The following is a 13425-nucleotide window of genomic DNA, read 5'->3' on the forward strand; positions in this document are numbered from 1 at the left end:
AAGTGCACAATTGCACCTGGCCCCAAGAACAATTACGGGCTCAGGCCCAATGAGCCTTAAACAATATGAATTTGTAGAGTGTGGGCTTGAAACCCAGGTTAGAAGTGTTTGAGGATTAAATGACAAGTCAAAGATTGCAAACACTTGAAAACAACAAGGAATATTGTAAATCAACCTACTCGGACGTAAGCCGAGAGCTGTTCTTATTTTATCTCTTTCTCTTTTTTCTTTTTCTTTTTAGATTACAAAGAAGGAAGCCCCCCATTTCTGTTCTAGGTTGCCCCTTAAATACTCTTCTTTTTGATACTTTGTACACGTGTTGCCCCAACTCCCCCTTAGCCTAGATATTTCTTTTCTCAGTGCCTTTGAATAGTGACCAGAAGTTTCCCTTCCACTGTTCAGGTGTCACTTCCCCATTAATGTGGCCAGGGTGGTAGGTGCAGGGTCTTTAATGTGGAGGTGACAGCCTTTATCTTCGGTATTTCCTTAACATCGGTGCTTCTAGGACATTCAAGGGTTTCCCCCCTTTAACCATCAGTCTTGACCGTGTCATTCCCTAACCTTTATCATGAAGTCCCGGGTTCCCCGGTGTCCATCCGAAGAGAAATTCACCCTCGGCTGGATCCTTGGATCCTCGGCGTATGGGCCGACCCGTAGTACTAACAAGTCCTAAACCCAAGAGCAGGTCGGCCTTCCTTAGCATGGCCCAAAGGCCCACATTCCCATCAGGGTCCTTTTACTCCCCACATATATATATATATATATATATATATATATATATATATATATATAATTTTCTTAATTTATTTTTCTCGTTTTTTGAGATGCAAAAACATTAATTAAGTTTTTATATTCAAATTCCTCTAACATCTTTTTTTCAATTGACAATTTAAGTTATCTGCTTTATCTTTCTTATAACATATGCATATAAGATTTTATGAATTTTAACTTTATAATAATTTCCGTTGTTATCTTCCAACGCATTTCCATTAATATTTTATTTTATTTATCATTATCAGATTTTCACCCAAATTTTCTGTTATATATTGGTTATAAAGAGATCGTTTTTTTTTTAATTTTTAATTTTTATTTTTAATATTGGTTGCTAGTAACAAATTTATAAAGAGATCTTTCTTTTTTCCACTAATTCTTCTAATCTTTTTTTCATTTTTCAATTTTTCATATTCATATACATATTTTATTGCAAACAGTTGTATTACAAATAAAAGAAAAACTATCTATACTTTACACTATAAAATTATAATATAATTAGAATGAAACAATATTTAAAGTGTAGAATAATAAAACTTGATTAATAAAAAGACACTATTGGAACTTTTTTTTTCTTAAACATGTTCATAATATTACTTAGAAACAACCAACTTAATACAAAAACAAAAAAGTTGGCTTTATTAAAAGCAAGCAAACATTCCATCATAGGCATTGGGTCATTCAAAATAAGGAGGTCAGTTCTTCATACAACACTCATTTCAGCTAGATTGTCAATGCATCTAGTTTTCCTATAAGCATGTGACATCGTGCAATAAAAGAAGATCCTCACCAAGTTTCCTCAATCAAAAAACCTTAGAGCACTGGCATTTGGAGGTGTAAAAACCCTCCAATTGCTATTTTAGCCACCAAAATCATAAAAACATGCTCCAACCGGGTTGCTATATCTAAAAAAATTTGCAACCCAGCTATAGTAAGATGGTGCATTTGTAACCTTACTGTTGCTGGCTGCAAACTTGATTTAAATTATTTTATTACTCTCTGGACCCACTACTCTTTCCCCTGACTCTCTTCCCTCATATCTTAGCCTCTCTCTCTTTGTTTTGTTTTCCCTCCTCTCTTTGTCTCGATCCATCTCTCAGATCAGCATGGAGGGTGTGGAGCAGTGAAGATCAGCATGGAGAGTGTGGGTTTGTGGAGATTGGCGTGGAGAGTATGGTGGTGCTGATGGTGGGTGGGTTTAATGGGTCGTGATGGTGGTGGTGTCGATTGTGGTGGTTTTTGTATTGGGTAGGATTGTTGTGAAGGGGTGTTTTAGTGATGGTGGTGCCGATGGTGGGTGGGTTTAATGGGTTTGATGGGCGTGAGTTTGATCGGCCTTGGGTGGGCATGGGTTTGATGGGTTTTGCTTTGCAGGTTCATAGTGGTGGGGATGGGTTCGACTTCTCCTCTTCTGATCTCTTTGGGATTTTGATTGAGGTTTGGAGGGTGGGTTTAATGGATTTACATCAAGATTGAATTTCAAATCTATGATGGTGGTGCTGGTGGTGGGTTTTGGTTGATTTGTGCATTTTGGTGGTTTCTTGTGATAGTTGGTGGCGGTTTTGGATGGCCGGTTTTGGTTAATTTTATGGGTTTGGTGGTTTGTTGTGATGTCTGGTGATGCTGTGGTGGTGGTTCGGTGGGTTTGGTATAGGCTTTTTGGGTGGATCTTAGTGGTTTGCCGTGTGAATGGTGGTGGGTCAAGGTGTTTTGTTGAGCCTATGGTGGTGGGTCTTGGGGTTTTGCTGGGTTTCTAGTCGTGGTTCAATTGTTTTTTATTCTTATTTTTTTATGGGTTGTGGGTGATGTTGGTAGATAGGAATGGGGAGGAGTTGTTGTGTAGAATAGAGAGACGGGAGAGAAGAGAGAAAAATAGATTTTTTTAAATATAATTTGAATGTGTAATATATATTATTTTATTATGATATATGTAAAAATAGAAACAGGAATGTAAGGTGAGTTGTAAAATAGGATAGTAAAATAGATAAAATAGCGTTTGAGGATGTAAAATATGTGTTTTTTTACATCCCGTTGCTAGTGCGTTTATAGATCACCTAATAGTCTCAACCCACAAAAGGAAGAAAAAAAAAAAACTCATAATAAACCCGATTATTTGTACTATCCAAACAAATAAAATGAGCGCGCTTTAGAAAAGCCAAAAACAATTAACAATTAATTTTTCTTTGTTTTTGTTAATAACACGGTGTAATGATATGACAACAAAATAATGGTGAAATAGTGTAATAAGCCTAACATGTAGTGATCAACTGCCAAACGTTTTCATGGTTAGAAAATTAAGGAGGGTAAGTCGGTAGAGCTTTTGTATTCTACATACTAAAAACCCATAGATAGACAATCTTAGTCTCTTAGTATCTACTTTAAGAACCAAAAAATGTTTCCAATTTCAAACTTCTAAATTCTAAGAAAGACAATTGAAAGTATTTGTTGATTTCTTTTGTTTATGATTCAATAGTTGCAATAGAGAAGAGAGAATTTAAACCCTAAATATTTTCTTTAAAAATACTCAAAAGGTGACAAAACTACAATATTCTTGGCATTACGATTATAATAAATCTTCGTTGGTTATCATAATTATCAAATTTCTTATTTAGATAAAAAGGATTATGCTGTTGCATGGGTTACCGGCTAGAATGTAATAATTGACAAAGATTTGTGAACTAATTATAGTAATAATGATAAATATAATAATTGAAAAGGTCAGTTCAGCTTCTCCAATATAGTTTTTTCTTTATTTCCTATTTTACACTGTAGACGGCCATGCTGCCTATACTAAATTTGGAGAGTTTTTGTAGGTGGTCATTTTCTAGACTTTTTCCCCCCACTCTAGCGGCAAGTATTCAATTTGCATCAAGGAGAAAATGAACAAATTTCAGGAGCTAAGAGCTTGCCATTTAAGGCTAAGAAGTTAGGGTGATAGATTGTAGTAATAATCTTATCTTATAGAATAATGGACCAAAAAAAAGACATGTTATAATCTTTTGGAGTTATTAGCGTAATACAATCATAGAGTTAAAAATTTATCCTTCCATGGTCAATGAAATTGATTAAATCTTAGCTGGTCATCAACTGTTTGATTATAACGATAAACTATTAATTAATTAGTGAAGGAGGAAGCACGAAAGCTAATAATAGTATAGAAGTTGAATTGTAAATTAGAGAGTTCTTAACAACCATGCATAAAATTAGTTAAAATCAGTTGGATGGCTTTAATGGTGATGAACTCAGGTACTACAGTATAAATAGCTTCAAACCATATAGGGAAACCGTCATACCATACAACAAATTGGCAATAGCAGAGAAATAATATGGGAAAGAATTTGAGCATTGTAACAATTTCCTTGCTATTTTTGTTGGCATCCACCAGTGCCGTGCAAGTCTTTGATATTAAATCATATGGAGGACAACCTAATGCTGATATCACCCAGGTATAAATATGTGTAGCACAATTAACTATACCTAATTAATATGAAAAGTGGGTTCTAGTTAACTTAACTAGTAAAGTCTTTTAATGTCAAATAAAAGAACTCGGTTTCAATCTCTGCTTACACTAAAAGCTATTCGGTGTCCTGACCAGATGATACAACATTAACATGAAAAATGATTGTAATATACTAATTTTGATTTATCATTACGTGTTTATTAGGCTTTGACAAAAGCTTGGACAGCTGCGTGCGCGATGCGGGAAGTAAAGTTGTGATTTCAGCAGGGACATACAAACTAGGTGGAGTGACTTTCTTAGGTCCATGCAAAGGTGCTATTGAGTTTAACCTTCAAGGTACCCTAGAGGCCCCATCAGATGATGCCTCCTTCAAGGGTAAAGACTTTTGGGTTTCTTTTGAACGTATCGACAGTCTCACTGTGTCAGGTAGTGGAATTTTTGATGGCAAAGGACAAACAGCATGGCAAAAAAATAATTGTGACAAAGAGTCCGGCTGCAAAAACCTTCCTATCGTAAGATTTCATCAATCTTAATAATTAGCATATAAATTTCCATTATTTTTATGTAGATATATACAGACACTACAACTTTAAGAACTATAATCATCACGAAATACTAATTCAAGCACTTATTCCTTTAATGATGTTAAGGATATTATCATATTATTAGTAATTTGATGTAAGCGTTATCTAGTGAGGTGTCACAACTCACCAAAAAAGAAAATTCAAAATTTATATATGAGAAAGTCCATTTAAAAAATATGGACACAACTTTTGCGCCATGACCCTAACTTGTGCAACTGTGTAATGGAGAAAAAGTGGTGGTTAAAGGTGAAAGTGATGGTTCAACAATCATACTCACATATAACATCAAATTGTGACAAATTGTTTGGTCTAGAAAGAATTTTTTATATTATATTGTTGAAGTAGTACCAACAACATTCATTGATATATATTTGTAATTTTTATAATATAGTAATTCAAAGAAGCGTTAGCATTTTGCTATAATATATTTAAATGAAAATATTTTTAGGAGAATATTTAAATGAAACTATGGCATTCATATTTGGTGTCCGTTTATCTAACTTGTAAACATGAACAGAATATAAGGTTCGATTTTATCACAAATTCAATAGTCCGTGACATTCAATCGAAGGACAGCAAATTTTTCCACATAAACCTTTTGGGATGCAAGGGCTTGCAAATCCAACATGTTACCATAACTGCACCCGGAAATAGCCCTAACACTGATGGAATCCACGTCGGACGTTCATCTGGCATCACCATCACCGATGCCAATATTGGAACAGGTGACGATTGCATCTCCATTGGTGATGGAAGCCAAAATCTTACTATTAACCAAGTGACTTGTGGACCTGGCCATGGTATCAGCGTTGGAAGTCTTGGAAAGTACCCAAATGAACAACCAGTTTCAGGAATTAGAGTAATTGGTGGCACCCTTAGCGGTACAACGAATGGTGTTAGAATCAAAACATGGCCTTCTTCCCCCCCTGGAACTGCTTCTGATATGCATTTCGAGAATGTTATCATGAACAATGTTGCCAATCCTATCCTCATTGATCAAGGCTACTGCCCAAACGGTCAATGCTCAAACAAGGTTATTATAAACATCACAAATATATAAACTCATTTTGATGTTAAAAGTTAAAAAAAGAAAAACAAATTACAGATACTAATATCAAATTCTTGGGTGGGTTTTTGTTTGTTTGTTTTGCTTTCAGTCTCCCTCGAAAGTTAAGATCGGCAATGTTAGCTTCAAGAACATTAGAGGCACTTCTTCAACAAAGGAAGGTGCGGCTTATTTGCGGTAAAAGTGTACCATGCCAACAAGTGGAAGTTGCCGACGTTGATCTCGCATTCAAAGGTGCTTTGGAGGATCTGCTACTTCCACTTGTGTTAATGTCATGCCCACCCTTTCGGGAAAGCAAAATCCTCCTGCTTGCACCATCAAAACATAATAAAGTATCTCCCAAGCTATTGTAACCAATGCAGAATAGGGAAATACTATTTGCAAATAGGTTATATGAGTTCTATTTTAAGTAGAATTTCATTTACTACGATCTATCATGTTCCCTTTTTCTTTATTTAAATGAAATTGTGGAATGTTGGATAGTTATTTTTAGAGTTGTTTGAGTTCAGGCTTTTACTAAAAGCTACCATGGTCTAGAGTGCTATTGTAGATAGTATTTGTTCTGTTACTATAGCTGGGATATTTCAGAATAAAACAAAAATTGTTATTAGACTCTTTGTAATTTTTTTTATTCTTCACCAAATAAATGCTTGTGTTCATGATATGGTAACATTCAATTGATCTGCATGCATGTTTTTAATGCTGAAATAACTTGCTCTCATAGTCTTCAATGACGATAAGATGTAAAACTTATAAAACGGATGTCATATATTCAAAGTTGTTTCTCTAAATATTGTATACTTTTAATATTTATTTCTATAACAACTAAATTTTAATCACTTTTGATTCTAAAAAAAAAAAAATTTAATCACTTTTATTTCTAAAAATATAACACATATTATTGAAGTTGATTATACCACCAACGCAAAAATTAAGGTAGAAAAAAAAAACCCAATTACATAAATATTTTAGTAAACATACTTAATTTTCTTACTAAAATGAAGCAATTTCGGATGATTAATTAGCATATTCTAACAAATGATTAACACTGAAATTAAAAGATTTCAAGTACGTACCTAAATGGTTTGTTGCATTAACTATTGTCTTCTATCAATATTTTTGTGGCTCAATGACATAACACGCTTTCATTTATTAAGAGAATCAAGGTTCATTCAAAACAACGAATATTTACATTTACATTTACGTTTACGGTTTTTTTTTTTTTTTTGCGTTGGTAAAAGATAATTGAGTACGAATTAATCATAACTATTCAATCTAGGCCTGTGTATATGCATAAAGTTTACATAAATAAAATTGATAAATATGAAAAATATTTTAAATATAATGGTATCCCCATTGATATAATCTCTACAACCTTTACATTTTAAATAATATTATTTTGATATCCAAAACAACCGTTCTACTTACGTACTATTTACATATTATTGAATTCTATTATTATTATATCATGTATAGTAAATATGAATGCTACATCATTCCAAGGCAAACATAACTATCTACTCAGCTACTACTAATGATTGTGATTGAAAATAACAAAACTTCAATTTGCAAAATGCAATAGCAACCAATGGGCCACTGCTAACACAATATTAAGAAACAAGGCTAGATCCTTACAACAGCTTAATGATAATTTTAATCAATTTAATCAAATATTAACTGAATGGTTAAGCAATCAAGATTCAAGTTTGACATTGTTCATGGACAAACGTTTCAATGTAGTGAAGAATATACACACCCACACAAAGACTTTATAGGGCAAAACCCCAAACTGTAAAATACACTACGAGACTAAGCCCAACTCAATAACTCTGCTACTAAAGGATGCTACAATACATTATTTACTCATACGATGTTCCCGTACTTGCAACCGGTTTCGGAAATTATCTCCTCGCTTCGGCTAGCTCTTGTAGATGCTGCTATAGGCATCAAAATCTTATGATGTATTCGCATTTGTTTGATTGATCATGATGAAATATTTGTGATCCAATTAATTTTCATTTGATGATGTATCAACAACGAACAATCAAAAAATGAAATCAAGCCACATGGCAAGCCCATGAGGTACTACAACACACATAGAAATGACACTTCCCACATGAGCAAAGTACCACATTTTAGCCATGTCATTTCGCACATGTGCATCATCCCAGATAACCTGGTCAAAGAGGACGGTCCGGTTCAGATTTAAAAACAGTGCTTATTATGTGGCGCTCTAAGCTTCTATTTAGTCTTTTTAACCTTATTTCATTAAATTTTTTAATTGTTACCTCATAGATTAGAGTAACTTGTAAAGTTGTTATTTATAACTATTTTGTCTTATTGGTCCCTTTTGGTCCCACTTCAAGCCACACACTAAAGCCCAATTGGAAAGGCCCAATAGGCCAGCCCAATTAGATAATCTGTTAGTTATAAAAGGAGAAACATACATAATTTTTTATTAAGAAAAAAAAATTAGAGAGAGACATCATTGTGAAATGGTGTGTATGTGAGAGTGAGACACTCTATCATTCTCCATTGAAAACTGATTAAGAGACCACACATCTTGGGCATAAAGTGGAATTGGAGTGACGATTAAAAGTGTTCCCAGGTACTTCTAATTTTGGGCAGAAAGTGAAATTTACATAGTGCACGTTGTCAATTATGAATGAAATAGATCCTTGTTTGTTGCTTCCGCTATGTGTTTTGTATGAGATACAAAACTAGATTTTTCAACAGTAATGTAGGGTAAAAACAAAGGGAATGAAAAAAAAAAGGGTAAAGTGTTTATTTGTTCTGGCAATATTATTGATTGTCTTTATATTTTAACTATTGTTAAGCATGAATTAGATAATTATGAATTAGATGATAATTCTGAATTAGGTAATAATTCACATGTGAAATCATTAAAGAGAAAAGTTCCCTTCTACTAGTAAAGCATATCTTTGGAACTTGCGTTTGGATCATATTAATTCAAACAGAATTCAAAGACTTATCAAAGATGGACTCTTAGGGCTCATGGACTTTGATGAATTTTCAGTTTGTGAATCTTGTTTGGAAGGTAAAATGACCAAACGACCTTTTAATGCAAAAGGTAGAAGAACTCAAGATTTGCTAGAACTAGTATATTCAGATGTATGTGGTCCTATGTCAATCCAGGCAAGAGGTGGTTATGATTATTTCATTACTTTCACTGATGATTACTCGAGATTTTGTTATGTGTACCTAATGAAACGGAAGTCCGAAGCTTTTGACTAGTTCAAAGAGTTTAGGGCTGAAGTTGAGAATCAATTGGGTAAACGTATAAACGCTATTCGATCTGATTGAGGTGGCGAATACCTTCTTGGGGATTTTAAGGATTACATGAGTAAAAATGGGATTAAATCCCAATTGATTGCACCTAGATCTCCACAACAAAATGGTGTTGTAGAAAGAAGGAATAGGACTTTTTAGATATGATTAGATCCATGATGAGTTATTCAACCCTACCAATTTCTTTTTGGGGGTATGCCTTAAGTGCTGCAATGTATTTTCTAAATTTAGTACCTTTGAAGTCTATTCCTAAAACACCTGTAGAGTTGTGGAATGGGCGTAAGCCTAGTATGAGACATCTCCATATTTAGGGTTGTCCAGCACATGTGTTAAAATGAAAGTCTGACAAGTTACTGTCTAAAACAGAAGTGGTTTCCTTTGTAGGGTATCCAAAAGGAACAGTTGGAGGTTTATTCTATAGTCATAAGGATAATATAGTGTTTGTAAGCACAAATGCCAAATTCTTGGAAATTGACTATATGAATAGTTTTACTCCTAGAAGTAAAGTTGTCTTAGCTGAAATGAATGAACTTGTAGTTAAACAACCAATGGATGAAACTAGGGATGATGTGGATGTATTAGATACACCACAAGATAGTACTCATGATATGTCTAGTACACAAGCGTCTTGTCGTAGTAGGAGAATTGTTCGGCCTTCCGTGAGATTTATAGGTTTGGGAGAAACTTATGAAGCTATCTCAGAAGAGGCTGAATCGGATCCCTACACTTATGATGAAGCAATAAATGATATAGATGCACATCATTGGGTTCAAGCTATGAAATCTGAATTGGATTCTATGTATTCCAATGATGTATGGGATCTTGTAGAGGCGCCTAACGGCATTAAACTTGTTGGTTGCAAATGGGTTTACAAGAGAAAGAGAGAGATAAATGGAAAGGTTGAAACCTTTAAAACAAGACTAGTGGCGAAAGGGTACACAAAAAAAGAAAGCATTGACTATGATGAAACTTTTTTGCCAGTAGCCATGCTTAAATCTATCAGAATTCTCTTATCCATTACTGCTCATTATGATTATGAGATTTGGCAAATGGATGTCAAGACTGCATTTCTTAATGTCAATCTTAAAGAAGAAATCTATATGTTGCAACTGGATGGTTTCATAGCAAAGAACTAAGAGCATATTGTTAGGATTAGTGCCCTTAAATCCTATTATATGATGTTATGTATGATATTATGTATGACATTATGTATGACATGATGTATGACTTAATATTGTGATTGATAAAGTTATTTTATTATTATCTAAAATAATGGTAACATGAATATGTGACATTATCATATAGTCCATGAGATGCATTGTATGTGATTTATGTGAAAAGTTACAGAAGATGTAAATCACAAGTTCTTTGTAAACTCAGAATTTATAGTTCGTTGTCAATAATGAAATTGGGCATTTCAACTACGAAGACTATAACGTATCAACTGAGATGATTTGTATTGATCATGGAAGTGGATACTTCTAGTTGATATTTTGATATGTTTTAAGAGTTAAGACATATTGAACAGGACCACTGTGAGATTTATTCTTCTCCTAACGACTGTCAAATGAATAATAAATCTCACGACTTCTATTTGCATGAACTCTTAATCCTAAGAGAATAATGGACCTGATCATGAGGTGTAGGTTGCTTTGATATATCAGTAGTGAGATCTAAAGTGATGGTCAAAACCTCAGTATGTTGGGCAGCCATATTTAGTGTTGATGGAACATATATTCTCAAGATGGAATTCATAGTCTCTTGATGGAGATATAAAATATTCCCTTGAGATAAGTTTAATGAGTTCAGTTATTCAGAGAGTTAGACCTAACCACTTTAGTAAGAAATTACTAAAGTATATATTTATGAAATTGGATTTCATAAATATATAATGAATAACTTCAAAGAATTAAACCGGGTACTCAATGATAAGATGTAGTAATTTACAAAGTGGCAGTCTACATTTATGACTTTGTGTTACTACGAATATTTTATGAAGGGGTTGCATGTATAATAAAGTCTTGAGATATAATTTATTAATAAGGCCTAGAGTGCAATTATATTTATATAGTGGTATTAAATATAATTAATGGTAACTTTGGACTTGTCAAGAGTTGACGGAAAAGCCCAAGGCCCATTGGAGCTAGTGTCTTATTGGTCCCTTTTGGTGCCACTCCAAGTCACACACTAAAGCCCAATTGGAAAGGCCCAATAGGCCAATTCAATTAGATAATCCGTTAGTTATAAAGGGATAAACATATATAATTTTTGTTAGAAAGAAAAGAAATTAGAAACGGTGTGTGAGAGAGTGTGAGACACACTTTCATTCTCCCTTGAAAATTGATTGAGAGACCACACATCTTGGGCGTAAAGTGGAATTTGAGTGAAGATTAAAAGTGTTCCCAAGTGCTTCTAATCTTTGTTTTGAATTTCTCCACACCAAGGTATGCTATCTTGTTCTTAAATTCTGAAATTTACATAGTGCACGTTATCAATCATAAATGAAATAGATCATTATTTGTTGCTTCCACTATGTGTTTTGTATGAGACACAAAACCAGAATTTTTCCTTCACTTATGGTATGCAAGTTGAAAAGTTCCATTTATGGACTTGAATAAGCATCTAGGTCATGGAACATCAGATTTGATCAAGCAATCAAATTATTTGGATTTGAACAAAATCTTGATGAACCATGTGTGTACAAAAGACATCAAGGTAAAGTAATAATGTTCTTAGTGCTTTACGTTGATGATATTCTCCTTATTGGGAATGATGTAGGGGTAATGTCATCGGTAAAGGTTTGGTTGTTAAGTCAATTTGATATGAAGGACTTGGGTGAGGCTAACTTTATTCTAGGGATCAAGCTTTGGCAAAATTGCAAGAATAAGATGTTAGGCTTATCACAAACTGGATATATAGATAAGGTTCTAGAACGGTCTAGCATGCAAAACTCCAAGAAAGGATTACTTCCTTTTAGACATGGAGTTCCTGGGTCTGATGACCAAAGGTCTAAGACTCAAGAGGAAGAAAACATGATGAGACAAGTTCCTTATACTTCTGTGGTAGGAAGTCTCCTGTATGCCATGCTTTGTACAAGGCTAGATATTTGTTATTCAGTTGGCATAGTCAGCCGATATTAATCAAATCCAAGACCTAAACATTGGAAAGCTATAAAACATATTCTCAAGTATCTACGGAGAATGAGAGATTATATGTTTGTTTATTGTTGTGAGTGTTGGATAATCAGGTGTTTGCATCACATACAAAACATACGCAGCGAAAATTTAACGGATCTACTTCATACACAATCCATAACATGAACTATGTAAGTTTTAGAATTTAAGAACAAGAGAGTGTACGTTAGAGCGGTGAATTTCAAAACTGAAAATCAGAAGTATTTGGGAACACTTTCAATCTTCACTCCAATTCCACTAATGCCCAAGATGTGTGGTCTCTCAATCAGTTCCAAAGGGAGAATGTCAAAGTGTCTAACACTCTTCACACCACTTCGCAATAGTGTTCTTTCAATTCTCTACATAAAATTTTGTATGTTTCTCCCTTTGTATCTAACTGATTATTTAATTTGGTTGGCCTTTTAGGCCTTTCCAATTGGGCTTAAGTGTGTGGCTTGTAGTGGGACCAAAAGGGACCAATAAGACACTAGCTCCAATGGGCCTTGGGCTTTTTTGTCAACTATTGACAAGTCCAAAATTACCATTAACTATATTTAATACCACTATATAAATATTGTTGCACTCTAGGCCTTATTTATAAATTATATCCTAAGACTTTATTGTACATGCAACCACAGAGCTATATATACATACTCATTAGAAGCACAAAAAGTACATAATTTTCACCCAAAAAAATACTTTTACATAGATAACTTTGGTATTTAGAACTTTCTTATTTCTCTCAAGATTTCTATATACTGACTTTAGCATTGGAGACGTTGTGGCAGGCACCACACCGGTGTCCACCATAAGAGAACCTTCATTCCATGTTTGCAGGATTAGTGACGAGGGCTTAGCATCATCTGGACGAACCAACTTGACTGACAATTTATACATCATCAGTTCGGCGCCGTTTGTGGGAGCGACATTTTCGCACTAAGGTTCGAAAGCATAGTTCCAATCATTTTCTAAGTGCAGATGGAGTCCAACCAAAATCCTGCAACACTGGCTCCACAGATCCAAGCACTTATAGCTAGTGTGGAAGAACTCACTAGAAAAATC

The 13425-nt window shown here is 34.1% G+C and overlaps 1 pseudogene; it reads left to right on the forward strand.

Moving 5' to 3' along the window:
- Positions 1-4097: 4097 nt before the first annotated feature.
- Positions 4098-6209, forward strand: LOC142616474 (exopolygalacturonase-like; annotated as a pseudogene).
- The last annotated feature ends 7216 nt before the right edge of the window (positions 6210-13425 follow it).

This window comes from Castanea sativa, chromosome 11, assembly GCF_040712315.1.
Source record: "Castanea sativa cultivar Marrone di Chiusa Pesio chromosome 11, ASM4071231v1".
Classification (NCBI taxonomy): domain Eukaryota; kingdom Viridiplantae; phylum Streptophyta; class Magnoliopsida; order Fagales; family Fagaceae; genus Castanea; species Castanea sativa.